Source organism: Bactrocera oleae, unplaced genomic scaffold (genome assembly GCF_042242935.1).
Source record: "Bactrocera oleae isolate idBacOlea1 unplaced genomic scaffold, idBacOlea1 ctg00000009.1, whole genome shotgun sequence".
Lineage (NCBI taxonomy): Eukaryota > Metazoa > Arthropoda > Insecta > Diptera > Tephritidae > Bactrocera > Bactrocera oleae.
Window position 1 is genome coordinate 1,074,410 of NW_027212752.1, and position 14,856 is coordinate 1,089,265.

The 14,856-nt window shown below is 38.9% G+C and overlaps 2 non-coding genes and 1 pseudogene across 2 annotated transcripts; all 3 read left to right on the top strand.

Moving 5' to 3' along the window:
- The first annotated feature begins 2,425 nt into the window (after nt 1–2,425).
- Nucleotides 2,426–4,415, top strand: LOC138858380 (small subunit ribosomal RNA). Its single transcript, XR_011397514.1, has one exon. It is a non-coding gene; the product is annotated as a small subunit ribosomal RNA (ribosomal RNA).
- Nucleotides 4,416–5,038: 623 nt separating this feature from the next.
- Nucleotides 5,039–5,217, top strand: LOC138858500 (5.8S ribosomal RNA). Its single transcript, XR_011397599.1, has one exon. It is a non-coding gene; the product is annotated as a 5.8S ribosomal RNA (ribosomal RNA).
- Nucleotides 5,218–5,720: 503 nt separating this feature from the next.
- LOC138858473 (large subunit ribosomal RNA) lies at nt 5,721–8,497 on the top strand (annotated as a pseudogene).
- The last annotated feature ends 6,359 nt before the right edge of the window (nt 8,498–14,856 follow it).

A 14,856-nucleotide genomic window follows, 5' to 3' on the forward strand; every position in this document is an offset into this window, starting at 1 on the left:
GTATAAAAAATATAAAGTCTATGAAGTAATGAATTTTCATATAAGTATAAAAAATATAAAGTCTATGAAGTAATGAATTTTCATATAAGTATTAAATGTATAAAGTCTATGAAGTAATAAATTTTCATATAAGTATTAAATGTATAAAGTCTATGAAGTAATAAATTTTCATATAAGTATTAAATGTATAAAGTCTATGAAGTAAAATATAAAGTCTATGAAGTAACAAATTTTTATATAAGTATAAAAAATATAAAGTCTATGAAGTAATGAATTTTCATATAAGTATTAAATGTATAAAGTCTATGAAGTAATAAATTTGTATATAAGTATAAAAAATATAAAGTCTATGAAGTAATGAATTTTCATATAAGTATTAAATGTATAAAGTCTATGAAGTAATAAATTTTCATATAAGTATTAAATGTATAAAGTCTATGAAGTAATAAATTTTCATATAAGTATTAAATGTATAAAGTCTATGAAGTAAAATATAAAGTCTATGAAGTAACAAATTTTTATATAAGTATAAAAAATATAAAGTCTATGAAGTAATGAATTTTCATATAAGTATTAAATGTATAAAGTCTATGAAGTAATAAATTTTCATATAAGTATTAAATGTATAAAGTCTATGAAGTAATAAATTTTCATATAAGTATTAAATATGAAGTCATACAAGTTAAAAATTAAAAAAAAAAATCGATTGTAAAAATACTTTTGATGTTATTAGTTGTATTATGACCATGACGATATTTGAAAATGATATAAATTACCCACGTATATATGAGTTTTTAAATTTTAAATAGGTTAAAAGAATTTTTCCATATATTTTCGGGTTGGTAACGTCAACATGGCAGAGAACATTTATAACAAATTTGCACAAATTTGCTCAAATTGACATATACTGAAATAGTACTTATATGAAAATTTATTACTTCATAGACTTTATACATTTAGTACTTATATGAAAATTTTTTACTGCTAGGAAATGTATTATACTTTTATATATTTGAATTCCTTATGTTAGTTTATTAGTAAGAAGTTGTTTTTAAATACTTATATGTATGAATATTACTATACTTATATGATTTATGTATTTAGTACTTGTATGAAAATTTTCATACTTGAATGACTTTATTTACTTAGTATTTATATGGAAATATTTTTTACTTTATATGTATTTTTAAGTAAATATGAAAATGAAAGTTGATTTTGTGTGCCTTTTTATTCCTGGTTTTTATACAGTTAGTTTAAATAGAAATAGATTTTGTTTTATACAAAACTCTATATTCTGTACTAACATATTGTATATTATGAGCGTTTTTTATTCCTGGTTTTTATACAGTTAGTTTAAATAGAAATAGATTTTGTTTTATACAAAACTCTATATTCTGTACTAACATATTGTATATTATGAGCGTTTTTTATTCCTGGTTTTTATACAGTTAGTTTAAATAGAAATAGATTTTGTTTTATACAAAACTCTATATTCTGTACTAACATATTGTATATTATGAGCGTTTTTTATTCCTGGTTTCCTACAGTTAGTTTAAATAGAAATAGATTTTGTTTTATACAAAACTCTATATATTCTATGTGGCTAACATATTGTAGAAATAAAAATGGTTTATTCCTGGTTTTTATACAACAAGTTTAAATAGAAATAGATTTTGTTTTATACAAAACTCTATATTCTGTACTAACATATTGTATAATATGGGCGTTTTTTATTCCTGGTTTCCTACAGTTAGTTTAAATAGAAATAGATTTTGTTTTATACAAAATAATAAAATTCTATTATTCTATACTAACATATTGTAGAAATAAATATTAAACAATATTTTAGTTTTATTTGTGAGCTATTCTAATATTTACTCATAAAATATATGTGTAAAAGGATGGTTTTTAAATAAAATAAAATATTAATGTGTTGCACCCGAAAATACTTTATATCAAATATTTATTATTGAAATAAATATAATAGAATTTGAAATTATTAATTTCAAATCAAGAAAAAAATGTATATACTCTTAAAAAAAGGTATATATATTACTATATGCATTGAAATAAAGTAAAATGTACAGAATGATATTATTTGAAAATTTTGCCAATATAAGAAGAAATATCGTTCTTACATAATTAAATAATAATATGTATAGAGAACGAAAATTCTTTTCACGATACCAAAACAAAAATTAAAAAAATCCATTACAAAATCACACAATAGAAATGAAATATAATGAAAAAAAAATCAATTTAAAGGAATATAATATAGAAAGAAACATAGAAAAATTGTTTTGTATATTGTAAATGTTTTTATGTTTTATGTTTTGTGTATTTGTGTATAATTTTCAAATAAGAAAATATCATTTTAAACTTTTATATAATATAAAAAATATTATATAAAAAAGAAATATATATTATTCTGGTTGATCCTGCCAGTAGTTATATGCTTGTCTCAAAGATTAAGCCATGCATGTCTAAGTACAAACAAATTAAAAGTGAAACCGCAAAAGGCTCATTATATCAGTTATGGTTCCATAGATCGTTAACAGTTACTTGGATAACTGTGGTAATTCTAGAGCTAATACATGCAAAATAAACACGGACCTTTTGGAACGTGTGCTTTTATTAGGCTAAAACCAAGCGATTATTCGATCGTTATAATGGTTGAACTCTAGATAACTTGCAGATCGTATGGTCTCGTACCGACGACAGATCTTTCAAATGTCTGCCCTATCAACTTTTGATGGTAGTATCTAGGACTACCATGGTTGCAACGGGTAACGGGGAATCAGGGTTCGATTCCGGAGAGGAAGCCTGAGAAACGGCTACCACATCTAAGGAAGGCAGCAGGCGCGTAAATTACCCACTCCCAGTTCGGGGAGGTAGTGACGAAAAATAACAATACAGGACTCATATCCGAGGCCCTGTAATTGGAATGAGTACACTTTAAATCCTTTAACAAGGACCTATTGAAGGGCAAGTCTGGTGCCAGCAGCCGCGGTAATTCCAGCTCCAATAGCGTATATTAAAGTTGTTGCGGTTAAAACGTTCGTAGTTGAATTTGTGCTTCATACGGGTAGTACAACTATAATTGTGGTATGTACATTACCTTATGTATGTAAGCGTATTACCGGTGGAGTTCTTATATATAATTAATACAATGTATTTTTTATATATTCCTCCTATTTAAACCTGCTTCAGTGCTCTTCATCGAGTATTGTTGTGGGCCGGTACAATTACTTTGAACAAATTAGAGTGCTTAAAGCAGGCTCCAAATGCCTGAATATTTTGTGCATGGAATAATGAAATAAGACCTCTGTTCTACTTTTATTGGTTTTTAGATCAAGAGGTAATGATTAATAGAAGCAGTTTGGGGGCATTAGTATTACGACGCGAGAGGTGAAATTCTTGGACCGTCGTAAGACTAACTTAAGCGAAAGCATTTGCCAAAGATGTTTTCATTAATCAAGAACGAAAGTTAGAGGTTCGAAGGCGATCAGATACCGCCCTAGTTCTAACCATAAACGATGCCAGCTAGCAATTGGGTGTAGCTACTACTATGGCTCTCTCAGTCGCTTCCCGGGAAACCAAAGCTTTTGGGCTCCGGGGGAAGTATGGTTGCAAAGCTGAAACTTAAAGGAATTGACGGAAGGGCACCACCAGGAGTGGAGCCTGCGGCTTAATTTGACTCAACACGGGAAAACTTACCAGGTCCGAACATAAGCGTGTAAGACAGATTGATAGCTCTTTCTCGAATCTATGGGTGGTGGTGCATGGCCGTTCTTAGTTCGTGGAGTGATTTGTCTGGTTAATTCCGATAACGAACGAGACTCAAATATATTAAATAGATGCTTTCAGGATTATGGTGTTGAAGCTTATATAGCCTTCATTCATGCGTTCATCTTGAATGTACAAGTGTTTGAATGTGTTTATATAAGTGGAGTCGTACCTGTTGGTTTGTCCCATTATAAGGACACTAGCTTCTTAAATGGACAAATTGCGTCTAGCAGTAACGAGATTGAGCAATAACAGGTCTGTGATGCCCTTAGATGTCCTGGGCTGCACGCGCGCTACAATGAAAGTATCAACGTGTATTTCCTAGACCGAGAGGTCCGGGTAAACCGCTGAACCACTTTCATGCTTGGGATTGTGAACTGAAACTGTTCACATGAACTTGGAATTCCCAGTAAGTGTGAGTCATTAACTCGCATTGATTACGTCCCTGCCCTTTGTACACACCGCCCGTCGCTACTACCGATTGAATTATTTAGTGAGGTCTCCGGACGTGATCACTGTGACGCCTTGTGTTTCACGGTTGTTTCGCAAAAGTTGACCGAACTTGATTATTTAGAGGAAGTAAAAGTCGTAACAAGGTTTCCGTAGGTGAACCTGCGGAAGGATCATTATTGTGTTCCTGTCCGAAAAGAAAAAAAAAATAATTATATAAAAACAAAATAAAAAAAGAGAATAAAAAAGAAAAAAAGTTTTCTTTTTGTTCTTTTCATTCAAAATGTTTTGAATTATACAATGTTTTGAATGTTTTTCTGTTTTTTTTTTTTTTTAACTCCTTGTAATGCATTATGACAATATATATTATATTGTGAACTTCGCATACATTGTATTTGAACGCAATAAAATAACCTTTAAACATATAGCTGTACTTATTATTTATATAGAAAATAATATTTAATTGTGATATTTATATAAAATATTATAAATGATAAGTTAACTTGTTCACATTAACGTGTGTAATACCTTTTTTTTATGGTATTTTCTATTTGTGATTAAAAACATGTTGAAAAATTAAAAAAAGAAAACGCACAAATAGAGAAGAAAATAATATATAAAAGGTATTACTTTTTTTGTTGACCTAAGACATGCGCAGCTGCAAATGTTTGGGTTTAAAATTACAATTTATTGAAAGATGTTTTAAACTTTTGTATTAAAAATTTATTATTGATTAATTATTAATACTTTCAATAAATTAAAATTCTTTGACTTTGAATTAAAAAAAATACAAAAAAATTATCACTCTAAGCGGTGGATCACTCGGCTCATGGGTCGATGAAGAACGCAGCAAACTGTGCGTCATCGTGTGAACTGCAGGACACATGAACATCGACATTTTGAACGCATATTGCGGTCCATGCTGTTATGTACTTTAATTAATTTTAAAGTGCTGCTTGGACTACATATGGTTGAGGGTTGTAAGACTATGCTAAATTAGTTGCTTATTCTTTTAGTCAATTAATAGAATTTAAGCATATGGCATATTATTGGATTGTATTTTTCAATCCATAATATTAATAGCATAAAAAGAAATATAGAAAATATATTTTTGAATACCTCATATTTGAACGAAAATTTATGATAAATGAGAATCTTAGTATTCCCATAAAAGAAAAAATTTTCAACATTATTTAAATTATATTAAATAATACATAAGAGGAATGTCTAGCATAAAATAAATTTTTATTCTAGAATTAATTCACTCTATTGTATTGAGAAAAATTTATAATAAAAAAAAATATATGATATGTGGAGGAATAATGTTGTTAATTTTATTAATTATTATATTATGAATTTTAAAAAGGGATGAAAAGATTGAATAATATTTGAGTAATCAAGATATAAAAATATATTTCTTTAAAATAGCAAATAGCAAAAAAATTAAATAAAAATAAACAAATCAATCTAAAATATATTTTATACAACCTCAACTCATATGGGACTACCCCCTGAATTTAAGCATATTAATGAGGGGAGGAAAAGAAACTAACAAGGATTTTCTTAGTAGCGGCGAGCGAAAAGAAAATAGTTCAGCACTAAGTCACTTTGTCTATATGGCAAATGTGAGATGCAGTGTATGGAATATCTTAATATCTAGTATGAGAAATTAACGATTTAAGTCCTTCTTAAATGAGGCCATTTACCAATAGAGGGTGCCAGGCCCGTATAACGTTAATGATTACTAGAAAGATATTTCCAAAGAGTCGTGTTGCTTGATAGTGCAGCACTAAGTGGGTGGTAAACTCCATCTAAAACTAAATATAACCATGAGACCGATAGTAAACAAGTACCGTGAGGGAAAGTTGAAAAGAACTCTGAATAGAGAGTTAAATAGTACGTGAAACTCCTTAGAGGTTAAGCCCGATGAACCTGAATATCCATTATGAAAAATTCATCATTATAACTGTAGTATTTAATTTTAAATATTATAGTAATAGTGTGCATTTTTTTCATATAAGGACATTGTAATCTATTAACATAATAAAATATTTATCAAAAGATCATTGGTTTTTAAGTTTATTCAAATTAATTTGCTTTTAGCTTATTAACATAGAATAATTACTGATGATTTGATAAAGTGTTGATAGATTTTATTATATATAATGCTAAAATTCTTTTGAATTTTACAATAATATTATTATCATTGATTTTAATATTAATTGTATGCATTTATATGATTAACAATGCGAAAGATTCAGGATACCATCGGGACCCGTCTTGGAACACGGACCAAGGAGTCTAACATATGTGCAAGTCATTGGGTTATATTAAACCTAATGGCGAAATTAACTTAACTGTATTAATAATGGGATTAATTTTTAATGTATTACATTATTAATTCAATCCCTGGCCGTTCCATATAGTTATGTATAATGATAATTTATTATTATTTATACCTCTAACTGGAGCGTACCTTGAGCATATATGCTGTGACCCGAAAGATGGTGAACTATACTTGATCAGGTTGAAGTCAGGGGAAACCCTGATGGAAGACCGAAACAGTTCTGACGTGCAAATCGATTGTCAGAATTGAGTATAGGGGCGAAAGACCAATCGAACCATATAGTAGCTGGTTCCCTCCGAAGTTTCCCTCAGGATAGCTGGTGCATTTAAAAATTATGTAAAATAATCTTATCTGGTAAAGCGAATTATTAGAGGCCTTAGGATCGAAACGACCTTAACCTATTCTCAAACTTTAAATGGGTAAGAACCTCACCTTTCTTGATATGAAGGTTGAGGTTATGATATAATGTGCCCAGTGGGCCACTTTTGGTAAGCAGAACTGGCGCTGTGGGATGAACCAAACGTAATGTTACGGTGCCTAAAATAACAACTCATGCAGATACCACGAAAGGCGTTGGTTGCTTAAAACAGCAGGACGGTGGACATGGAAGTCGTAATCCGCTAAGGAGTGTGTAACAACTCACCTGCCGAAGCAACTAGCCCTTAAAATGGATGGCGCTTAAGTTGTATACCTATACATTACCGCGAAAGTACATGATTTATAATACAATTTCGGTTGGATTATAAATTTTGAAACTTTAGTGAGTAGGAGGGTACAATGGTGTGCTGAGAAGTGTTTGGCGTAAGCCTGCATGGAGCCGCTATTGGTACAGATCTTGGTGGTAGTAGCAAATAATCGAATGAGACCTTGGAGGACTGAAGTGGAGAAGGGTTTCGTGTGAACAGTGGTTGATCACGAGTTAGTCGGTCCTAAGTTCAAGGCGAAAGCCGAAAATTTTCAAGTTTTAATGAAATGAAATGAATGAATTTTTATTCCATAGTAATTAAACACTTGAATAATTTTGAACGAAAGGGAATACGGTTCCAATTCCGTAACCTGTTGAGTATCCGTTTGTTATTAAAAATGGGCCTTGTGCTCATCCTGGCAACAGGAACGACCATAAAGAAGCCGTCGAGAGGTATCGGAAGAGTTTTCTTTTCTGTTTTATAGTCGTACTACCATGGAAGTCTTTCGAAGAGAGATATGGTAGATGGACTAGAAGAGCATGACATTTACTGTTGTGTCGATATTTTCTCCTCGGACCTTGAAAATTTATGGTGGGGTTACGCAAACTTCTCAACAGGCCGTACCAATATCCGCAACTGGTCTCCAAGGTGAAGAGTCTCTAGTCGATAGAATAATGTAGGTAAGGGAAGTCGGCAAATTAGATCCGTAACTTCGGGATAAGGATTGGCTCTGAAGATTGAGATAGTCGGGCTTGAATTGGGAAGCAATACCATGGTTTATGTACTCGTTCTGGGTAAATAGAGAATTTCGATTCTTGTTCCCCGGATAGTAGTTACGTAGCCAATTGTGGAACTTTCTTGCTAAAATTTCTAAAGGTTTTATTATTCTATAGATACTTTTTAAATTATAACGATTATCAATTAACAATCAATTCAGAACTGGCACGGACTTGGGGAATCCGACTGTCTAATTAAAACAAAGCATTGTGATGGCCCTAACGGGTGTTGACACAATGTGATTTCTGCCCAGTGCTCTGAATGTCAAAGTGAAGAAATTCAAGTAAGCGCGGGTAAACGGCGGGAGTAACTATGACTCTCTTAAGGTAGCCAAATGCCTCGTCATCTAATTAGTGACGCGCATGAATGGATTAACGAGATTCCCTCTGTCCCTATCTACTTTTGGAACCTTATGATGGACTCTCTGCTTGGACAGCTCGAGCCCCTCTGTAAATGTTGTGCGTATGCGGACGACCTTCTTCTTCTCGTTGAGGGTCGATCGCGGTCTGAGTTAGAACGGTCGGGGGGACAATTTTTAGAAATTGTAAATAGCTGGGGTTTAGATGTGGGGGTTGACATATCGGTGGACAAAACGGTTACAATGCTGCTTAAGGGCAGATTGTCGCCGGTTCGTCCACCGATTGTCAAGGTGAATGGGGTCAACATCAGGTATGTGAAGGAAGTTAAATACCTGGGGTTGACTATAGGAGAAAGAATGTGTTTCACCCCACATTTGGTGCGTGTGGGTGAGCGGCTGCAGGCAATTGTTGGCAAAGTGCGACGCATTTTGAGGAGTGATTGGGGCCTTGGACGCCGTGCTGTTCGCACCATATATCGTGGCTTGTTTGTGGCTTGTGCCACTTATGGGGCTGCTGTATGGTGGGAATCAGCGATGACGGTCTCTGGTCGCCGAAAACTCCTCTCGGTGCAACGTTGCATGATGCTTGCATGTTTGCCTGTTTGTCGTACTGTTTCGACGGATGCAATGCAAGTGTTGTTGGGTGCACCCCCTCTTGATCTGATTGTTATACAGCGTGCTGTTACATTCAGATTAAGAAGGGGCTTGAGTGTTTCTATGCTGCGGACAGCTTGGACAGATGGTATTGATGTTGAGAGGGTGGGTTATCTAGAGAGCAAGAGGCTCCTGGATTTAAAGGTTAGGCGTAGGTGGCAGGACCGTTGGGAAAATAGCCCTAAGGGTCGGGTGACATATGAATACATCCGGGATGTAACGTTTGTTGAGGGTAACCCAGACTTCAGATTTTGTTTGAGTCTGGGATTTTTGTTAACGGGGCATGGGCCTCTGAATGCATTTTTGTATCGGAGGCACCTTTCTGATAGTTCGGGGTGTTTGTGTGGGGCACGTATGGAGGATTGGGTGCATGTTATTGCAGAATGCCCGATGTATTCAGACATTAGGAATATTGGGGGTGTGGGGATTAGTTGGACAGACGGACGTTTATGTGTAGGTAATGTAGTTTCTAGCAATGAGTATACTGAACAGTTAGGAATGTTTGCGCGTGAGTTATTTAAGCGGCGAAGGCGTTTAACTGAAGGTTAGGGTTAGCTTTTAGTGTGTAAGATGAGTGATTGTGTGGAGTGAATGGGGTCTAGCCCCTGGTTACCAGTCCAGAGCAGTATGGATGCTCAACTGGTAGTAGTTTCGGCTACGAGGTCTGACCGGAGACTTAATTCTGGTACCACGGGGAGCAGGGGCCCTTGGAGTTCGCTCCAACCTGCTCGTGCGGACTGGTCCTTCGGGGAGTATCGTGGTGGTTGTGGTTTATACCCAAATGCCGGAAGAGCTGACGTTTTGTCAGTTCAATGTGGAGTTGCATTGCAACCGGGTGCCGGGCCCAAAGTACGGCAGAGGTTTTAGATGGGCCTCGAACCTTACCAAGGTGTGTAGTGTGTCCATCCCACACTACCAATCGGTACTGAAAAATGCCTAGCATTTTCGGGGCGCTGATCAACGCATTGTATTGATACGCTGTGCTTTTGAGCGCCGTGAGATAAGGCCGTCGACGGCAGGTACTCACGTTAAACACACCGGACGTTGTCCCTATCTACTTTCCCCTGCGGGTTTGGGGAAAGAATATGCCCGCGGCAAGGCATGCCTGTCGTAAAAGGCGACTAAAAGCCAATATGCACTATGACTGTTATTATATTCTTTGCCCAGTAATATCAGCATAGTATATGGAGTGATAGTGCTATAATACTCAGCTTGAACTGATATTAGAAACACTTTAAATGAAAAAGCAAATAAAAAGACATTTGAAGTTCAAGCGACAAATGTCACCAGTCATTTGAGTAATGGGTAGCTCAACTGGCAGTAGTTTAGGCTACGCAGTCTGACCGGAGACTTTCCGGTACCACGGGGAGCAGAAAGCCCTTGGACTTCTGTTCAATCTGCTCATTGGGTTCGGCCCTTTGGAGAGTATCGTGGTGGCTGTGGTTTAAACCTAAATGCTGGAAGAACTGAATTTTCAGTTCGAAAAGAAGAAGTTACACAAGTAACTGGGTGCCGTACCCGAAAACGGAAGAGGTTTTAGGTCGGTCTCGAATCATACCAAGATGGTAGTGTGGACCCAGACACACTGCCACTGGTATCCAAATAAATACTTGCATAAGCTCGTTTTGTTTGGGGCGCTGATCAACGCATTGTATTGATCCGTTGTGTTTTGAACACCGTGAGGTAAGGCCGTCGCCGGCAGGTACTCACGTAAATCCACAACGAAAGTTGTCCCTATCTACTCGACTTTGTTGCAGACACTCGTAGTGAACGGTCGTGTTCGCGCATTGATAAAACAATTTAGTGACAGTTGAAAACAGTGAATTTTTTCTGTTAACAGAAACCATAGAAAACATACAATTGCCTGGCGCGAATTAAATCGAAGGCCAGAGACACATAAAGCATTACCGCGGGTAATTGCTTTAAAAATTATAGTGCAAGTGTACAGTGACAAAACTAACAATAGACAGTGTTATTGCCTGGTGCGAAGGCCAGTGACAATTTAGGCACGTTTAAGTTTGCTTAAAAACAATAGGCAGTGTTTTTGCCTGGTGTGTGCTACAAACAATAGGCAGTGTTTTTGCCTGGTGTGTGCTACAAACAATAGGCAGTGTTATTGCCTGGCGTGAAGTTTTGTGTGTGTAAAACAAAAGACAGTGACCGCATTGTCCACAAACAGTTCGGGCACCGGTTTTGTGTGGACCGCAAGAAACCTGAAGGCCACTGACAATATTGTTGTAGTGCAGGTAAGCGTTCGTGAGTGCCGATTTCGAACTTTGTCGGATCGCGAGTTACGTACTTGTGTAGTAGGTACGCGATCGCGAGGGTAGGAGAAAAATGTCTCCACCACGAAGGCGAGGAGCAAAGGCACCCGCCGAGAGCGAGGAGTCGGAAACCGATATGATTACGGCAGCGTCATCGGCGGGCGAAAAGGAAGTCGAGAAGCCCCCACCGCGCAGAAAGGCTCGCCTGGGCACTCCACCGTTGGGGAGGTCGTGCGAGAGCGCCAGCGAGACGGGAGCGTCGAAACCCATAGCCGGAGCAGCGAAGGAGGCAGGAGGAGGCAAAAAGCGTGAAGGAGAAAAGACGAAAGGTAAAAAAGGGGAGCGTATTGCGAATAAGGGGGGTGTTGTTGGGGGTGGCGCTATCACCCATGTTGCAGCTATGAAAGCTGTAACAGCCGAGGTTAGCGCTTTGGTTTTCGGGGGGGAAAATATTGAGGTTTCCGAGATGAGGGGTCTTATGGAGCTTGCCTCGAAGTACGAGGCACTCCTGATGACCATAATTGCGGAGAACGCTCATCTTCGCGGGCAGGTGGATGCCCTTACGGGAGGTTGTGGGGGATCGCGTCTGACCAAACCAATGGTGGCTCCCGCGACTTTGGCGCCTGCCCCTCCGGCACCAGTGCTGAAGGCAATAGCGCCGATGTCGCCGAAGCCGGTGGAGACCTGGTCAGTTGTGGTCAGGAGTAAGGGGCCTGCAACTTCCTCTAAGGAAGTAATCAAAAAGGTGGTCAAGGAGGTGGGTCCTTCACTCGGCGTAAGGATCCATGATGTAAGGCCGATAAAGGGTGGTGGGGCGGTCATCCGCACTCCCTCCGTTTTAGAGAGGGAGAAAGTGGCGACTAACGCAAAATTCGGGGAGGTAGGGTTGGACGTCAGTGTCAACCGGAAGTTGGGACCAAGGGTTGTGGTGCAAGGAGTACACACCGAGATCTCCCATGAGGAATTCATGGAAGAACTCTTCAGTACGAATTTAAGTCCTGAGGCAAAGAGATCCGACGTTAGGTTGGTCAGTCGCCCCTGGAAGGTGGCGCCAGATGGTAAAACTAACGTCGTTCTGGAGTGTTCGGAGGAAGTAATGTCCGCCCTTTTAGAAGCGGGAAGGTGCTACATTAAGTGGTTTTCCTTCCGAGTGCGACCAGACAGCCCTGTTGCCGGCTGTTTTCGGTGCATGGGCTTTGACCATCGAGTGGCGCAATGTAAGGCCAAGTCCGATGTCTGCCGTAGGTGTGGTCAGGAAGGCCACAGAGCTGCTAGTTGCGTCAATGCACCACATTGTCGCAACTGTGCATTTAAGGGTAGACCAGCTGGGCATCTTATGATGTCAGCTGCTTGTCCAGTCTACTGTGGCATAGTAGAGCGTGTCCTTTCCAGACACTAATGGGGACGATTTTACAGCTAAATTGTCAGGGTTGTTATGCCGTAATGTGCGAGTTAGGGGGTTGTATGCTAGAGGGTGGGTGCGGCATCGCATTACTCCAGGAGTCCTACGCCACTAATGGTGTGGTTCGGGGTCTCCCTGGAGGATTTAGGGTCTTCACAGACCTTAGGAGAAATGCCGCAATAGTTGTGAATAATCCGAGCTACGACTGCGTAGTTCTGGATTCGTCACAGCTGGGTGTTTGTGTATCCATAGAGGGGGAGTTCGGTAGATTGGTAGTCGCTAGTGTTTATTGCAAATACAGCGAACCTCTAGAGCCTTACCTGCTGTACATGGATAAGCTACTGCTACTTGCCAGTAGTAGCTCGCTTATCCTAGGAACGGATGCGAATGCCTCGTCCTCTATGTGGTTTAGTAAGGTATCCCGACATTCGTCAGGATATCAAAGCCACACTAGAGGCGAGGTATTAAGCGAATGGGTGGAGGCAAATAGTCTTCACATATTAAACGAGCCAAGCGAGTGGTATACGTTTGATGGGCCTGGGAGTGTGAGCGACATCGATGTGTTCTTCATCAATGAGGCAGCAAATAGGACCTTTAATGTTAGGTGGGAGATTAGGGGAGGGTGGGGATTGAGTGACCATAACTTGATTCAAATTATGGTTATTCCTAAATCTCCTCCCTCGGCGTATGAGAGTCCATTGCGGCGATGGCGTACCTCTGGTATCGACTGGAACCAATATGGACGATCTGTCAGGGAAGCGGTATTAGAAATACCGCTTAGTGAGTTTGAAGACTTTGGGGTGGACGAGCAAATTTCTCGGCTATACGATATAGTGTGGGAAGTGAACAACAGTGTTCTCGGAAAGTTCGAAAGCTTCAGAGTGAGAAAACTTAAGTGGTGGACGAAAGAGCTAACGATGATGAGGAGAGCTGTCCGGCGATTTAGACGAAACTTTCAACGCGCTAGACAGTCAAACTCTGATGGGCTGTCCCAGATTAGGTATGAATTTAGTTGTGTGATGAGGGATTACAAACAAATGCTAGTCAAAACCAAGGAAGAGGAATGGAGGAACTTTATAGGGGAAAATAGGAACGACCCATGGGGTCAGGTCTACAAGATCTGTAGGGGTCGTAAGAGGGAGGATATCACCTCTCTCCGCGTTGGTGATACTGTATTATCAACGTGGAGAGACTGTGCTGGGGTTCTGCTAGGAGCGTTCTTTCCTAGGGCGGAGGCTCGGGTATCTCAAACGTGTGAGGTACCTGTTCCTCCACTAGATGAAGGGGAGCTGGGATACGCCTTTGGCCTGGTCAGGTGTAAAAGATCCCCAGGTTTTGATGGTTTGAACGGAGAGATGTGTAAAAGCATGTGGAAGTTCATTCCGGAATACTTGGAGGCCATTTACAATAAGTGCGTGTGGGAGGGATATTTTCCACGGGAGTGGAAAAGGGCTAGGGTCGTTCCTCTCCTGAAGTCCCCTGATAAGATCAGGAGTGATCCTCGTTCTTATCGGGGCATCAGTCTCCTTCCAGTGCTGGGAAAAGTACTGGAGAGAGTTATGGTGGAACGACTTCAGGATCTAACGCGGGATATGTGGTCGGATAGGCAGTATGGTTTCAGGAAAGGACGCAGTGTAGAGGATGCTTGGATGTATGTCCAGAGTGCCGTTAGGGAGAACGTCAACGAATATGTCCTTGGCATATTTGTTGACTTTAAGGGAGCTTTTGACTACCTAATCTGGGATAGGGTGATTGAACGATTGGAGGAGCTCGGCTGCCCGGAAGTTACTCTCTGGCGCAGCTACTTTTCGGACAGAAAAGCCTCAATCGTAGGAATGAATGGGAGTGTTGAGATTGGGGTGGCTCGGGGCTGCCCGCAGGGATCCATCTGTGGTCCATATATTTGGAACCTTATGATGGACTCTCTGCTTGGACAACTTGAACCAGTATGCAAGTGTTGTGCGTACGCGGACGAAATAGAGCGAGCGGGAGGACGATTCTTAGAAATTGTCCACAGCTGGGGTGTAGGTGTTGGTGTGGACATATCAATGGACAAAACGGTTACAATGCTGCTTAAGGGCAGATTGTCGCCGGCTCGTCCACCGATTGTCCGTGTAAATGGGGTCAGCATC